Genomic DNA, 18,227 nt, shown 5'->3' with positions numbered 1-18,227 from the left:
ACAATCAGTACCCCATTCCTGCCTTCTCCTCATATCCCCTGACTCCGCTATTTTTAAGAGCCCTATCTAGCTCTCTCTTGAAAGTATCCAGAGAACCGGCCTCCACCGCCCTCTGAGGCAGAGAATTCCACAGACTCACAACTCTCTGTGAGAAAAAGTGTTTCCTCATCTCCGTTCTAAATGGCTTACCCCTTATTCTTGAATGCTCTGAAGAAAACCAATACAAGTCTCTCCAACCTCTCCCTGTAGTTCACACCCTCTAATCCAAGCACCATCCTGGGAAAAAAAACAGTCTGAAGAAGGCTCCAACCTGTTTCCTCCGGAGATGCTGCCTGACCCGCTGAGATCCTCCAGCATTTTGTGTCGACCGTCTTAGAAAACTGCTTCTACAACCTCTTAAATGTTTCCACATGCTTCCTGCAATGGGGGCGGCCAGAACTGCACGCAATAACTCCAAATGCAGCCAGACCAAAGTCCTACAAAGCAGCATCGTGACTTCCTGACTGTTAAGGGCCTGTGTCCCACTTGCCGATTTTTTCGTCACCAAAAGATTTTGAACATTTCGAAATCCAGCAGCAACAAATAAAATGTTGCGACGCTTAAAAAATCACCACGTGTCAATACATCATCACGCTGCATCACGCTGCAAATTTTTCGGTGACCTGATACGTTAGTCAATGATGCCGGCAATCGCCGAAAAAAATCACCAAATGGAACAGGCCCTTATAACCATATAACCATATAATAATTACAGCACGGAAACAGGCCATCTCGGCCCTTCTAGTCCGTGCCGAACACGTATTCTCCCCTAGTCCCATCTACCTGCGCTCAGACCATAACCCTCCATTCCTTTCCCGTCCATATAACTATCCAATTTATTTTTAAATGATAAAAACGAACCTGCCTCCACCACCTCCACTGGAAGCTCATTCCACACAGCCACCACTCTCTGAGTAAAGAAGTTCCCCCTCATGTTACCCCTAAACTTCTGTCCCTTCATTCTCAAGTCATGTCCCCTTGTTTGAATCTTCCCTACTCTCAGTGGGAAAAGCTTATCCACGTCAACTCTGTCTATCCCTCTCATCATTTTAAAGACCTCTATCAAGTCCCCCCTTAACCTTCTGCGCTCCAAAGAATAAAGCCCTAACTTGTTCAACCTTTCTCTGTAACTTAGTTGCTGAAACCCAGGCAACATTCTAGTAAATCTCCTCTGTACTCTCTCTATTTTGTTGACATCCTTCCTATAATTAGGCGACCAAAATTGTACACCATACTCCAGAATTGGCCTCACCAATGCCTTGTACAATTTTAACATTACATCCCAACTTCTATACTCAATGCTCTTAATATTCAATGATCCGACTAATGGAGGCAAAAATAACGTATGCCTTCTCCACCGCTCTGTCTACTCGTGTTGCCACTTTCAAGGAGTTATGGACTTGGACTCCAAGATAGACAATAGACAATAGGTGCAGGTGGAGGCCATTCGGCCCTTCGAGGCAGCACCGCAATTCACTGTGATCATGTCTGGTCCCTCTCCACACCAATGCTGGTAAGGAACAGGCCATTCATTTAATATTTTCCCCTTCCTTTCAACCTCCGAAAGTGCACACTCTCTCGACTAAATGTGAGGTTAGGTGGTGAATGGCGGTGCTGGCTCGATGGGCCGAGTGGCCAACTCCTGCACCTATTTATCCGTGTTTCTACGTTCAGCTTAGTTTAGTTTAGTTCAGTTTAGAGATATGGAGTGGCCCTTCGGCCCACCGCACTGATCCCTGCACACGAACACTGCGCGACACACACTAGCATTTGCACTACCCTATTTGCACTAACATCGATAGTGTTTTATTATTAATGTTTAATGTTTTATGTGTCATTCCTAAGTGTCACTGTATGTCATGTTGTAACTTGCGGGCGGAGCACCAAGGCAAATTCCTTGTATGTGAATACTTGGCCAATAAACTTATTCATTCATTCATTCATTATTTGATTAATTCTTATTCATTTAGTGTCTACCTTCCATGTTGTACTAAATTAAAAATATCCTTTTCCTTGATCAAAAAGGACTACAAATATCTGTAAAAATAAAACAAATCCATAGAAATCCAAATGCAGAAACCTCTGATGGGAGAGAGATTTCCATGGAGGCTGGATGACGGAGCTTTAATTTTATGGAATCAGTGACCTTTTGACTTCATGGTGAAACTGCTGTGTCTTTTCCAAAGCTGACACCTCCAAGAACTCACCCATGTCTCCCGGTGAGTGGTGACAAGGCTTCAGCAATGTGTGGGAATGTTGCGGCAGAGAACACCATTCCCGTTCCCGCCCAACATCTGTACGGAGCAGTCGGGGACCACAGATGGCCAATGCGTCGACTATTTTTTCCCTTTTCCTCTCCCATGGATACACCGTGCGTTTCTCGGGCTTCAGTGGGACTTTTCCCGTCCCACTCGCACTGGGCGGCTGGGACGAGATGCCGGAAGAGGTACGTGTAGGTTCCGAAGGGAGACACGATGAAACCGGAGTTACTCAGCGGGTCAGGCAGCATCTCTGGAGAGAAGGAGTAGGTGACGCTGCTGGTCAATAACCAATAGACAAAAGGTTCAGGAGTAGGCCATTCGGCCCTTCGAGCCAGCACCGCCATTCAATGTGATCTTGGCTGATCATCCCCAATCAGTACCCCGCTCCTGCCTTCTCCCCATATCATAGAAACATAGAAACATAGAAAATAGGTGCAGGAGTAGGCCATTCGACCCTTCGAGCCTGCACCGCCATTCAATATGATCATGGCTGATCATCCAACTCAGTATCCTGTACCTGCCTTCTCTCCATACCCCCTGATCCCTTTAGCCACAAGGGCCACATCTAACTCCCTCTTAAATATAGCCAATGAACTGGCCTCAACTACCTTCTGTGGCAGAGAATTCCAGAGATTCACCACTCTCTGTGTGAAAAATGTTTTTCTCATCTCTGTCCTAAAAGACTTCCCCCTTATCCTTAAACTGTGACCTCTTGTTCTGGACTTCCTCAACATCGGGAACAATTTTCCTGCATCTAACCTATCCAACCTCTTAAGAATTTTGTACGTTTCTATAAGATCCCCCCTCAATCTTCTAAATTCTAGCGAGTAGAAGCCGAGTCTATCCAGTCTTTCTACATATGAAAGTCCTACCATCCCAGGAATCAGTCTGGTTATCCCCTGACTCCACTATTTTTAAGAGCCCTATCTAGCTCTCTCTTGAAAGCATTCAGGGAACCTGCCTCCACTAAGGCAAAGAATTCCACAAACTCACCACTCTCTGTGAGAAAAGGTGTTTCCTCGTCTCCATTCTAAACGGCTTACTCCTTATTCTTAAACTGTGGCCCCTGGTTCTGGACTCCTCCAACATCGGGAACATGTTTCCTGCCTCTAGCGTGTCCAAACCCTTAACAATCTTATATGTTTCAATGAGATACCCTTTCATCCTTCAAAACTCCATAGTGTACAAGCCCAGCTGCTCCATTCGGGTCGAGAACCCTTCCTTCCTTCCTGGGCCTCCTCCAATGCAAGAGTGAGGCCCAAACGCAAATTGGAGGAACAGCACCTCATATTTCGCTTGGGCGCCTTACGCCACCTTACAATGGAGATGAGGAAACACTGCTTCACCCAGAGAATTGTGAGTCTGTGGAATTCTCTGTCTCAGAGGGTGGTGGAGGCCGGTTCTCTAGATTCTGTCAAGAGAGAGCTAGATGGGGCTCTTAAAGGTAGCGAAGTCAGGGTATATGGGGAGAAGGCAGGAACGAGGTACTGATTGTGGATGATCAGTAATGATCACATTGAATGGCCCGGTGGGCCGAATGGCCTCCTCCTGCTCCTATTGTCTATTGTCTATTGACCCAGCAGTATAGATTTGATTTCTCTAATTTTAAGTAACCCTTGCCTTCTCTCTCTTTCTGTCCCACCATAGTCATCCCACTAGGTTCATTGCTGTCCTGCCTAGTTTCACTGTTTGTACTCTCTCGTTATCACCTCTTCCACAGCCAACAACGGACCATTGTGGGCTCCACCTTTCCTTGTTCATCCTTGCTGGCCTTGTGTTCTTTTTTTATTCCTTACGTTTTTTTGCTCTTTGTGTCTTTGAATAGTTTCCCTCTCCCTGCCTCTCAGTCTGAAGAAGGGTCTTGACCCGAAATGTTGCCTATTCCTAGTCATTGGAGATGCTGCCTGTCCCGCTGAGTTACTCCAGGATTTTGTGCCCATTGCCAGATGAGACAGTTAGTTCCCCTGAGTTCAAAAGATCATCAGATCATAAGTAGAATTAGGCCATTCGGCCCATCAAGAGTACTCCACCGTTCAATCATGGCTGATCTATCACTCACTCCGAACCCCATTCTCCTGCCTTCTCCCCATAACCCCTGACACCCGTACTAATCGAGAATCTATCTATCTCTGCTTTAAAAATATCCACTGACTTGGCCTCCACTGCCTTCTGTGGCAAAGAATTCCACAGATTCACCACCCTCTGACTAAAGAAATTCCTCCTCATCTCCTTATAACCATATAACCATATATCAATTACCGCACGGAAACAGGCCATCTCGGCCCTACAAGTCCGTGCCGAACAATTATTTTCACCTAGTCCCATCTACCTGCACTCAGACCATAACCGGAGCTGTTGCAGTGGGACTCGGAGCTGATGCAGTGGGACTCGGAGCTGTTGCAGCGGGACTCGGAGCTGAGGCTGTGGGACTCGGAGCTGGGGCTGCGGGACTCGGAGCTGGGGCTGCGGGACTCGGAGCTGATGCTGCGGGACTCGGAGCTGAGGCAGTGGGACTCGGAGCTGAGGCTGCGGGACTCGGAGCTGAGGCTGCGGGACTCGGAGCTGAGGCTGCGGGACTCGGAGCTGATGCAGCAGCCCGGAGCTGAGGCTGCGGGACTCGGAGCTGAGGCTGCGGGACTCGGAGCTGAGGCTGCGGGACTCGGAGCTGAGGCTGCGGGACTCGGAGCTGAGGCTGCGGGACTCGGAGCTGAGGCTGCGGGACTCGGAGCTGATGCTGCGGGTCTCGGAGCTGATGCAGCGAGACTCGGAGCTGAGGCTGTGGCGGGACGACTCGGAGCGGAGCGGAGACTGCGGAGACTGCTGCGTTCCGGCTTTCGGCAGCGGTGACATCACCACGGAGGTCCGCTGGACAGGAGAGCGGCATCTTCGGCCTGGATCGATCGCCTCAGCGCAGAGGGAGAACAAGGAGGGAAGAGACGGAGACTAAGACTTTTGCCTCCATCACAGTGAGGAGGTGCTTGGTGAACTCACTGTGGTGGATGTTTAATTTGTGTTTATTGTATGTTTTGTTATTTATTGTTACTGTGTATGACTGCAGGCAACATAATTTCGTTCAGACCGAAAGGTCTGAATGACAATAAAGGAATCAAATCAAAATCAAAATCCTCCATTCCTTTCCCATCCATATACCTATCCAATTTATTTTTAAATGATAAAATCGAACCTGCCTCCACCACTTCCACTGGAAGCTCATTCCACACAGCCACCACTCTCTGAGTAAAGAAGTTCCCCCTCATGTTACCCCTAAACTTCTGTTCCTTCATTCTCAAGTCATGTCCTCTTGTTTGAATCTTCCCTACTCTCAATGGGAAAAGCTTGCCCACGTCAACTCTGTCTATCCCTCTCATCATTTTAAAGACCTCTATCAAGTCCCCCCTTAACCTTCTGCGCTCCAAAGAATAAAGACCTAACTTGTCCAACCTTTCTCTGTAACTTAGTTGCTGAAACCCAGGCAACATTCTAGTAAAACTCCTCTGTACTCTCTCTATTTTGTTGACATCCTTCCTACAATTGGGCGACCAAAATTGTACACCATACTCCAGAATTGGTCTCAAGTTCAAGTTCAAGTTCAAGTTCAAGTGAGTTTATTGTCATGTGTCCCTGTATAGGACAATGAAATTCTTGCTTTGCTTAAGCACACAGAAAATAGTAGGCATTTACTACAAAACAGATAAATGTGTCCATATACCATGATATAAATATATACACACATGAATAAATAAACTGATAGTGCAAATAACAGAAAGTGGTTGCTAATAATCAGAGTTTTGTCCGAGCCAGGTTTAATAACCTGATGGCTGAGGGGAAGTAACTATTCCTGAACCTGGTTGTTGCAGTCTTCAGGCTCCTGTACCTTCTACCTGAAGGTAGCAGGGAGATGAGTGTGTGGCCAGGATGGTGTGGGTCTTTGATGATACTGCCAGCCTTTTTGAGGCAGCGACTGCGATAAATCCCCTCAATGGAAGGAAGGTCAGAGCCGATGATGGACTGGGCAGTGTTTACTACTTTTTGTAGTCTTTTCCTCTCCAGGGCGCTCAAATTGCCGAACCAAGCCACGATGCAACCGGTCAGTATGCTCTCGACTGTGCACCTGTAGAAGTTAGAGAGAGTCTTCCTTGACAATCCGACTCTCCGTAATCTTCTCAGAAAGTAGAGGCGCTGATGTGCTTTTTTGATGATTGCATCAGTGTTCTCGGACCAGGAAAGATCTTCAGAGATGTGCACGCCCAGGAATTTGAAGCTCTTGACCCTTTCAACCATCGACCCGTTGATATAAATGGGGCTGTGGGTCCCCCTCCTACTCCTTCCAAAGTCCACAATCAGTTCCTTGGTTTTGCTGGTGTTGAGGGCCAGGTTATTGCGCCAATGCCTTGTACAATTTTAACATTACATCCCAACTTCTATACTCAATGCTCTGATTTATAAAGGCTAGCATACCAAAAGCTTTCTTTACCACCCTATCTACATGAGATTCCACCTTCAGGGAACTGTGCACAGTTATTCCCAGATCCATCTGTTCAACTGCATTCCTCAATTCGCTACCATTTACCATGTACGTCCTATTTTGATTTGTCCTGCCAAGGTGTAGCACCTCACACTTATCAGCATTAAACTCCATCTGCCATCTTTCAGCCCATTCTTCCAAATGGCATAAATCTCTCTGTAGACTTTGGAAATCAACTTCATTATCCACAACACCACCTATCTTAGTATCATCTGCATACTTACTACCTAAAGGAACATCCGTTAATTCTGAGGCTGTGACCTCTGGTCTTGGACTCTCACACTAGCGGAAACATCCTCTCCACATCCACTCTAAACAGGCCTTTCACTGTTTGGTAAAGGGCCTGTCCCACCGTGGCGATTTTTTTGGCGACTGTCAGCGTCATTGACTGATGTGTCAGGGTCGCCCAAAGATTTTGAACATTTCAAAATTGTATTGTATTGTATTGTATTGTATTCAATTTATTGTCATTATCTCATATTAGAGACAACGAAATGAATTTTCCTTACAGTCAAGTATTTCAAAAATAAATAATAAATAAATAAAACATATTAAAATTTAAAAAAGCACAAACACGGAAGTCCACGACACAACAAACCACAACACAACACAATGGCATCAAAGTTGAGGAAGGTACCATAGTCCAGCCAGCCTTCCCTCCGATCTTCCCAGATGTTCACCAGTGGTCGGGGCCTCCCGAGCACCCGCAGTCGCCGCCACGGGCGGTCCGATGTTCAGGCCCTCTCGCCAGGAACGATGGAAACCCGACGCCGAACCCCGACGGAGAACATCCTCAGCGGCCCGGACCTCCAGATCAGCCACCTTCCACCGGAGTCCGCGGCTCCTGAGTCCACAGGCCGAGCCGGGCGGAGTCACAGGACTCCGCGATGTTGATCAACGCCGCCCGCGTTGGGAGCTCCGCGAACCACAGCTCCGCGATGTCGGTGCAGCAGGCCCAGCACTCCGGGGCTCCAAACGGCGATCCCCGGTGAGGCATCGCCCGCCCCGCGATGTTTCCAACGTTGCGCTGCTACTGCTGCTGGAGCTCTGGTTGGTCCCGGCAGGAAAGGCCGCACCAATCCAGTAGGTAGGCTGCTGGGGGGGGGGCGAGGATGCGACTCGAATAATGCGACTCGACGTCGAAGGACGGTATCCCCCTTACCGTACCCTCTTCCCCCACATAAAGACATTAAACAAAACACAGAAAACGCACTTCAACATAACAAAAAATACAAAAAGATACCGGACTGAAGGTGACAAAAAAATGTTGTGACATGTAGGGTTCCAAATAGTGAAAGGCCTGGATAGAGTAGTGGAGAGGATGTTTCCACTGGTGGGAGAGTCTAGGACGAGGTCATTCTCAGAATAAAAGGACGTTTTAGTAAGTGGATGAAGAGAAATTTCTTTAGTCACAGGGTGGTGAATCTGTGGAATTCTTTGCCACAGAAGGTTGTGGAGGCCAAGCCAGTGGATATTTTTAAGGCAGAGAGAGAGATTGATCCTTGATTAGTACGGGTGTCAGGGGTTATGGGGAGAAGGCAGGAGAATGGGGTTTGGAGGGAAAGATCGATCAGCCATGATTGAATGGCAGAGTAGACATGATGGGCCGAATGGCCTCATTCAGCTCCTATCAATTATGAACTTTCATTCAGAATGTGGGCGGCATGGTGGCGCAGCAGTAGAGTTGCTGCCTCACAGCGCCACTGAGCCGGGTTCGATCCTGACTACGGGTGCTGTCTGTACGGAGTTTGCACGTTCTCCCCGTGACCTGCGTGGGTTTCCTCCGAGACCTACGGTTTCCTCCCACACTCCAAAGACGTGCAGGTTTGTAGGTTAATTGGCTTGGTATAAATGTAAATTGTCCCTAGTGTGTGTGTGGGATAGTGTTAGTGTGGGGGGATCGCTGGTCGGCGCAGAAGGTCTTTTTTTGAATTTCAAAATATATTTTATTCGAGAACTAAATATATCCAACACATGATCCTGACAAGACTTCATCCAACATTCTCGGAGGCGATGCATACGTTCATAGAAACATACAATATTGTTTACACAAATTGCTCCCCACCCTTGCCACTCATGTGGCCCGGTGGCATGGAATCCCTTCCCTTATTTTGAGGGGCGTCCCCACCACACCCTGCCCCCCATGTCCAGCAGCGGACAGACCCTAGACTGTAGACTTGTTTCCGCGCTGTATCTCTGAACTAAAGCTCCAGGCTCAACTAACGTCAATACACACGACAATATTGAAACATATAAGATTGTTAGGGGTTTAGAAACATAGAAACATAGAAATTAGGTGCAGGAGTAGGCCATTCGGCCCTTCGAGCCTGCACCGCCATTCAATATGATCATGGCTGATCATCCAACTCAGTATCCCGTACCTGCCTTCTCTCCATACCCTCTGATCCCCTTAGCCACAAGGGCCACATCTAACTCCCTCTTAAATATAGCCAATGAACTGGCCTCGACTACCCTCTGCGGCAGAGAGTTCCAGAGATTCACCACTCTCTGTGTGAAAAAAAGTTCTTCTCATCTCGGTTTTAAAGGATTTCCCCCTTATCCTTAAGCTGTGACCCCTTGTCCTGGACTTCCCCAACATCGGGAGCAATCTTCCTGCATCTAGCCTGTCCAACCCCTTAAGAATTTTGTAAGTTTCTATAAGATCCCCTCTCAATCTCCTAAATTCTAGAGAGTATAAACCAAGTCTATCCAGTCTTTCTTCATAAGACAGTCCTGACATCCCAGGAATCAGTCTGGTGAACCTTCTCTGCACTCCCTCTATGGCAATAATGTCCTTCCTCAGATTTGGAGACCAAAACTGTATGCAATACTCCAGGTGTGGTCTCACCAAGACCCTGTACAACTGCAGTAGAACCTCCCTGCTCCTATACTCAAATCCTTTTGCTATGAAAGCTAACATACCATTCGCTTTCTTCACTGCCTGCTGCACCTGCATGCCCACTTTCAATGACTGGTGTACCATGACACCCAGGTCTCGCTGCATCTCCCCTTTTCCTAGTCGGCCATCATTTAGATAATAGTTTGGACACGCTAGAGGCAGGAAACATGTTGGGGGGAGTCCAGAACCCGGGGCCACAGTTTGAGAATAAGGGGTGAGCCATTTAGAACGGAGACGAGGAAACACTTTTTCTCACAGAGAGTTGTGAGTCTGTGGAATTCTCTGCCTCAGAGGGCGGTGGATGCTTTCAAGAGGGAACTAGATAGGACTTAAAAATAGCGGAGTCTGGGGATATGGGGAGAAGGCAGGAACGGAGTACTGATTGGGGATGATCAGCCATGATCACATTAAATGGCGGTGCTGGCTCGAAGGGCCAAATGGCCTACTCCTGCACCTATTGTCTATTGTCTATAATAATAAATCTAAAATAATAAACTTTTCATCAAGACTGACTTAAAGTGGGAGCTTCCACGTTAAACAAGCGTGATGTTGGATCAGACATATTTTCCCATTAAATTTTCATACTTCCAGAGACAAACTTCCCATTCAAATATTCATCAAGTTGAAGTGGTTTCCTCTTTAAATATTCATAATGTAATCGAAAACCTTCAGCACGCAACGTTTTATCACTTCCATCAGCATTTACCTGCTGTTTCCTTTTGAACTCTGCACTCAACATATTCAGCCGCTAATCATTACAATTCTCCCGATGGATCTGTTTCTTCACTGGGTTTGAGGAATCGCCTGTAAGCAATTTACATGTTGTGCTTTTGAAAGGGGCAGTCACGGTGGAGCAGCGGTAGAGTTGCAGTCTTACAGCCCCTGCAGCGCCGGAGTCCCTGGTTCGATCCCGACTACGGGTGCTGTCTGTACGGAGTTTGTACCTTCTCCCCGTGACCTGCGTGGGTTTTCTCCGAGATCTTCGGTTTCCTCCCACACTCCAAAGACGTGCAGGTTTGTAGGTTAATTGGCTTGGTAAATGTAAATTGTCCCTAGTGTGTGTAGGGTAGTGTTAGTGTGCTGGTCATAGTCACAGAGCCATACAGCTTGGAAAAAGGGCCCTTCGGCCCAACTTGCCCACACCAGCCAACATGTCCCAGCTACACTAGTCCCACCTGCCCGCATTTGGACCATATCCCTCCAAACATGTCCTATCCATGTACCTGTCTAAATCTTTTTTAAACGTTGGGATAGTCCCAGCCTAAACTATCTCCTAAGGCAGCTCGTTCCAGACACCCACCACCCTTTGCGTGAAAATGTTACCCCTCAGATTCCCACTAAATCTTTTCCCCTTCACCCCAAAGCTTTGTCCTCTGGTCCTCGATTCCCCTACTCTGGGCAAGAGACTCTGTGCATCTACTCGATCTATTCCCCTCATGATTCTATACACCTCAATTAGATCACCTCTCATCCTCCTGCGCTCCATGGAATAGAGTCCCAGCCTAATCAACCTCTCCCCATAGCTCACACCCCTCTAGCCCTGGCGACCTTCTCATAGCATGGTTGAACGGACTCGGTGGGCCGAAGGGCCTGTTTCCATGCTGTCTCTCTGAACTGAAGTAAATAAGGAACCCTGAAGACTTTGATAGCCTGATATGTGTTGTGAAAGGATGTCATAGAGACACACAACATGGAAACAGGCCCTTCAGCCCAACACATCCATGCAGACCAAGATGCCCCATCTAAGCTAGCCCACTTTTGCCTGCATTTAGCCCACATTCCTCCTATTTTAATATTTCTAAGGCAGAGATAGATAGATTCTTGGTTAGTACAGGTGTCAGGGGTTATGGGGAGAAGGCAGGAGAATGGGGTTAGGAAGAAGAGATAGATCAGCCATGATTTATTGATTTATATTATTGTCATGTGTATGATATTCAATCAAATTAGACAATATCACACATAAATGCAATCGTCAACTCCAGTACAATAGGTAGAGCAAAGGGGAAGATACAGAGTGCAGAATATAGTTCTCAGCATTGTAACGCACCAGTTCCACAGACAAAGTCCAATGTCCGCAATGGGGTAGAGGTGAATCGGACAGTACCCTGGCTTATGGAAGGGCCTTTCTAAAGATACATCCTTTTACTGTAAGGCTATGGCCTCTGGTCCTAGACTCTCCCACTAGTGGAAACATCCTCTCCACATCCACTCTATCCAGGCCTTTCACTGTTCGGTAAGTTTCAATGAGGTCTCCCCTCATCCTTCTAAACTCCAGCGAGTACAGGCCCAGTGCCGTCAAACGCTCATTATATGTTCACAAGTTCATGTCCATAAGTAATTGGTTCATTCGGCCCATCAAGTCTACTCCACCATTCAATCATGGCTGATCTATCTCTCCCACCTAATCCCCATTCTCCTGCCTTCTCCCCATAACCCCCGACACCCGTACTAATCAGGAATCTATCTATCTCTGCCTTAAAAATATCCACTGACTTGGCCTCCACAGCCGTCTGTGACAATGAATTCCACAGATTCACCAACCTCTGACTAAAGAAATTCCTGTGTTTAAAAAGGAACTGCAGATGCTGGAAAATCGAAGGTAGGCAAAAATGCTGGAGAAACTCAGCGGGTGAGGCAGCATCTATGGAGTGAAGGAAATAGGCATCTTTTCGGGTCGAGACCCTTTTTCAGAAACTCCTCCTCATCTTTTTAAAGGAACTTGTTTTTATGACCTCTGGTCCTAGACTCTCCCACTAGTGCAAATCCGCTCCACATCCACTCTATCCAGGCCTTTCACTGTTCAGTAAGTTTCAATGAGGTCTCCACTCATCCTTCTAATCTCCAGCGACTAGACAATAGACAATAGACAATAGGTGCAGGAGTGGGCCATTTGGCCCTTCGAGCCAGCACCGCCAGTCAATGTGATCATGGCTGATCATCCCCAATCAGTACCCCGTTCCTGCCTTCTCCCCATATTTTTAAGAGCCCTATCTAGCTCTCACTTGAAAGCATCCAGAGAACCTGCCTCCACCGCCCTCTGAGGCAGAGAATTCCACAGACTACAGGCCCAGTGCCGACAAACGCTCATCATATGTTAACCCACTCATTCCTGGGATAATTCTCGTAAACCTCCTCTGGACCCTCTCCAATGCCAACAATGGCCAACAAACATATGCTGGCATCATGGCAAGAAGAATATCTCAAGTTCTCACACTTTATTCCCATGAAGGCATTTATTTCGAGGAATGGAATATAAAAACAGGAAATTTATGAGCCGTCCTTAAATACAGGAGAGGGGCCGGAAGACTGGAGGAAGGCAAATGTTGTGCCTCTTTTCAAGAAGGGCTGCAGGGAAAATGCTGGGAACTATGGGCCAGTGAGCTTAACATCTGTAGTTGGTAAATTACTGGAGAGTATTCTGAGGGATAGGATATACAGGCATTTGGATAGACAAGGGCTGATTAGGGATAGTCAGCATGGTTTTGTACGTGGGAGGTCGTGTCTCACAAATCTGATTGATTTTTTTGAAGACGTAACCAAAAAGGTTGATGAGGGCAGAGCTGTAGATGTTGTGTACATGGACTTCAGCAAGGTGTTCGACAAGGTTCCGCATGTGAGTCTGCTCTGGAAGGTTAGATCGCATGGGATCCAAGGAGAGATAGCTGAATGGATAGCAAATTGGCTCCATGGAAGGAAGCAGAGGGTGATGGTGGAAGGTTGCTTCTCAGACTGGAGGCCTGTGACTAGTGGTATGCCTCAGGGTTCGGTGCTGGGCCCGTTACTGTTTGACATCTACATCAATGATTTGGATGAGAACATTCAGGGCAAGTTTGCTGATGATACAAAAGTGAGTGGTTTTGCAGATAGTGAAGATGGTTGTGAAAGATTGCAGCAGGATCTGGATCGATTGGCCAGGTGGGCTGAGGAATGGTTGATGGATTTTAATACAGAGAAGTGTGAGGTGTTGCATTTTGGGACGTCTAACAAGGGCCGGACCTACACAGCGAATGGTAGGCCTCTGGGTAGTGTTGTAGACCAGAGGGATCTAGGACTACAGGTGCATGGTTCCTTGAAGGTGGAGTCGCAGGTAGATAAGGTGGTCAAAAAGGCTTTTGGCACTTTGGCCTTCATCAGTCAGAGTATTGAGTATAGAAGTTGGGAGGTCATGTTGCAGTTGTATAAGACGTTGGTGAGACCGCATTTAGAATATTGTGTTCAGTTCTGGGCACCATGTTATAGGAAGGATATTGTCAAGCTTGAAAGGGTTGAGATAAGATTTACGAGGATGTTGCCAGGACTAGAGAGTGTGAGCTATAGGGAGAGGTTGAGTAGGCTGGGTCTCTATTCCTTGGAGCTCAGGAGGATGAGAGGTGATCTCATAGAGGTGTATAAAATCATGAGAGGAATAGATCGGGTAGATCTTGGCCGGAGTTGGGGAATCGAGGACCAGAGGACATAGGTTCAAGGTGAAGGGGAAAAGATTTAATAGGAATCTTGAGGGGTAACTTTTTCATACAAAGGGTGGGGGGTGTATGGAACAAGCTGCCAGAGGAGGTAGTTGAGGCTGGGACTATCCCAACGTTTAAGAAACAGTTAGACAGGTACATGGATAGGACAGGTTTGGAGGGATATGGACCAAGCGCAGGCCGGTGGGACTAGTGTAGCTGGGACATGTTGGCTGGTGTGGGCAAGTTGGGCCGAAGGGCCTGTATCACTCTATGACTGTAATGCTGAGGCCCAATAACGCACGGGTCTTTCCACATTTGGAATATTGTGAGCAATTTTGGGCCCCATATCTGAGGTAAGGATGTGTTGGCTCTGGAGAGGGTCCAGAGGAGGTTTACGAGAATGATTCCAGGAATGATTGGGTTAACATATGATGAGCGTATGTCACCAGATTTCCCCGGGAGCTGCGTTTTCCTCCCACAATCCAACGAAGTGCAGGTGTGTAGGTTAATGGGCTGCCAGAGGGTGTAGTTGAGACAGGTAAGAAAGGAACATTTTTAAAGGCAGAAAAAAAATGCTGGAGTAACTCAGCGGGACAGGCAGCATCTCTGGAGAGAAGGAATGGGTGACGTTCGGTCTCATCATAAGGTGATAGGTGACAGGGGCAGAATTATGCCTTTCGGCCCATCAAGTCTACTCCGCCATTCAATCATGGCTGATCCACCTCTCCCTCCGAACCCCATTCTCCTGCCTTCTCCCCTTCACCTCTGACACCTCACTCGGCCCCAAACGTCACCTGTTCCTTCTCTCCGGAGATGCTGCCTGTCCCGCTGAGTCACTCCAGCATTTTGCGTCAGTTTTTTGTGTAAGCCAGCATCTGCAGTTCCTTCCTGAATATTTACACGGTACTTGGTTGGGGATATGGATTGGGAATATTCAGGGGCCAAACGCAGGTCAACGGGACTAGTTTAGATGGGGCATCTTGCCCGCTATGGATGAGTTTGCCTAAAACTACCTGATCTCCCGGTTGACAAACACTTCAACTCCCCCTCCCATTCCCACACTGACCTTTCTGTCCTGGGCCTCCTCCATTGTCAGAGTGAGGCCCAGCACAAATTGGAGGAACAGCACCTCATATTTCGCTTGGGTAGCTTACACCCCAGTGGTATGAACATTGACTTCTCTAACTTCAAGTAAACCTTGCTTCCCCTCTCTCTCCATCACTCCCCCTTTCCCAGTTCTCTGACCAGTCTGACTGTCTCCGACTACATTTTATCTCTGTTTGCTTTGTTGTCGCCTTCTCCCAGCTAACAATGGTCTATTCTACATTGTCCTTGATCTCCATCCCCTTGGTCTCATTTTCACACCTTTCACTTCCTTATCTCTGTATCTCTCTCTCCCCTGACTCTGAAGAAGGGTCTCGACCCGAAACGTCACCCATTCCTTCTCTCCAGAGATGCTGCCTGTCCCGCTGAGTTACCCCAGCATTGTGTGTCTAACTTCAGTTGGCCAAAGTACATGTTTCCCTGCTGAATGCCTAAAACCAGGAACGAGCTGGGTAATCTATGATGAGCGTTTGTCGGCACTGGGCCTGTACTCACTGGTGTTTAGAAGGATGAGCGGGTACCTCGTTGAAACATACAGAATAGTGAAAGGCCTGGATAGAGAGGATGTAGGGAGAGGATGTTTCCACTAGTGGGAGAGTCTAGGACCAGAGGTCACAGCCTCAGAATTAAAGGACGCTCTTTTAGGAAGGAGACGAGGAGGAATTTATTTAGTCAGAGGGTGGTGAATCTGTGGAATTCTTTGCCACAGAAGGCTGTGGAGGCAAAGTCAGTGGACATTTTTACAGCAGAGATAGACAGATTCTTGATTAGTACGGGTGTCAGGGGTTATGGGGAGAAGGCAGGAGAATGGAGTTGGGAGGGAGAGATAGATCAGCCACGATTGAATGGCGGAGTAGACTTGATGGGTCGAATGGCTTAATTCTACTCCTATCACTTATGACCTTTTGATTGGATGGCGGAGTAGACTTGATGGGCCGAATGGCCTATTTCTACTCCTATCACTTATGACCTTTTGATTGGATGGCGGAGTAGACTTGATGGGCCGAATGGCCTATTGCTACTCCTATGACCTTATGACCGTAACTCCGTGCGGCTGCTCGATCATTTGAAGGAGTCGTGAGTCGCTTCTATTAATTTCTCACGTGCCAGGGATTCATTGCAGGATGTTCACAGCTGCAAACCCCCAGCTTCCTTCCTCCTCTGCTCCCCCACTTCTCCAGAGAAAGATGTTGGAAAGCTCAAAGCCAAGAGTGTAGTAGTGGTTCAGGAAATGAAAAGGAAAGCAAAGGAGAACTTGATGTGGAAAGAAAATACCGACAGCAATGTTCAGCTATTTTTTAGTTTCCTTTATCATCCTTACTTTTTTTGCACGTCTTTCCTTCAATTTGTTCGATATCTCTCTGCATCACCGTTAATATCTCTCGTTTCCTTCTCCCCCGAGTCTGAAGAAGGGTCTCGGCCCGAAACGTCACCCATTCCTTCTCTCCAGAGATGCTGCCTGGCCCGCTGAGTTACTCCAGTATTTTGCGTCTATCTTCACAGGTTCTTCTGCAGTTGTATCGGGCTCTGGTGAGACCACATCTGGAGTATTGTGTACAGTTTTGGTCTCCTAATTTGAGGAAGGACATCCTTGTGATTGAGGCAGTGCAGCGTAGGTTTACGAGATTGATCCCTGGGATGGCGGGACTGTCATATGAGGAAAGATTGAAAAGACTAGGCTTGTATTCACTGGAGTTTAGAAGGATGAGGGGCAATCTTATAGAAACATATAAAATTATAAAAGGACTGGACAAGCTAGATGCAGGAAAAATGTTCCCAATGTTGGGCGAGTCCAGAACCAGGGGCCACAGTCTTAGAATAAAGGGGAGGTCATTTAAGACTGAGATGAGAAAAAAAATTTTCACCCGGAGAGTTGTGAATTTATGGAATTCCTTACCACAGAGGGCAGTGGAGGCCAAGTCACTGGATGGATTTAAGAGAGAGTTAGATAGAGCTCTAGAGGCTAGTGGAGTCGAGGGATATGGGGAGAAGGCAGGCACGGGTTATTGATAGGGGGCAATCAGCCATGATCACAATGAATGGCGGTGCTGGCTCAAAGGGCCGAATGGCCTCCTCCTGCACCTATTTTCTATGTTTCTATGTTTCTGTACTGTTCTATGTTCTATTCTCTCAGTACCATCCTTTTAGTTTAGATTAGTTTCGAGATACAGCATGGAAACAGGCCCTTCGGCCCACCGAGTCCATGCCGACCAGCGATCCCCGCACACTAACACTGTCCCACACACACACTAGGGACAATTTTACATTTTATACCAAGCTAATTAACCTACAGACCTGTACGTCTTTGGAGTGTGGGAGGAAACCGAAGATCTCAGAGGAAACCCACGCAGGTCACGGGGAGAACGTACAAACTCCGTACAGACAGCACCTGTAGTCGGGATCGAACCCGGGTCTCCGGCTTTGTAAGTGCAGTAAGGCCACCCTCTCTTGTGACATAGACAACATGGTCTTGATGCAGAAACAAGGAACTGCAGGAGCTGGTCTATGCAAAGGACACAGAGCGCTGGGGCAACTCAGCGGGTCAGGCAACGTCTCTGGAGAACTCGCAGAACCCGCCCGGTAGACCCGGCTCACTCACCGCCGTCCCCGGTGGAACAAGGAACCCATCGGCAGGCGGCACGGGAACACATCCGAAGGCTCGTCGGTCAATAGACAATAGACAATAGGTGCAGGAGCAGGCCATTCGGCCCTTCGAGCCAGCACCGCCATTCAATGTGATCATGGCTGATCATCCCCAATCAGTACCCCGTTCCTGCCATCTCCTCATATCCCCTGACTCCGCTATTTTTAAGAGCCCTATCTAGCTCTCTCTTGAAAGCATCCAGAGAACTGGCCTCCACCGCCCTCTGAGGCAGAGAATTCCACAGACTCACAACTCTCTGTGTGAAAACGTTTTTCCTTGTCTCTGTTCTAAATGGCTTACCCCTGGT

General features: G+C 47.7%; 1 long non-coding RNA gene across 1 annotated transcript; it reads right to left on the bottom strand.

Annotated features, from left to right (window-relative positions):
• Positions 1-1,770: 1,770 nt before the first annotated feature.
• LOC116971760 lies at positions 1,771-17,546 on the bottom strand. Its single transcript, XR_004411617.1, has 3 exons — positions 17,521-17,546; positions 3,060-3,068; positions 1,771-1,788 (listed from the first exon to the last, which is right to left on the bottom strand). It is a non-coding gene; the product is annotated as an uncharacterized LOC116971760 (long non-coding RNA).
• Positions 17,547-18,227: the final 681 nt, after the last annotated feature.

Source organism: Amblyraja radiata, chromosome 4, assembly GCF_010909765.2.
Source record: "Amblyraja radiata isolate CabotCenter1 chromosome 4, sAmbRad1.1.pri, whole genome shotgun sequence".
Classification (NCBI taxonomy): Eukaryota; Metazoa; Chordata; class Chondrichthyes; order Rajiformes; family Rajidae; genus Amblyraja; species Amblyraja radiata.
Note: the sequence above shows the minus strand (reverse complement) of the source record. Positions and strands in the feature narration are given on the sequence as shown.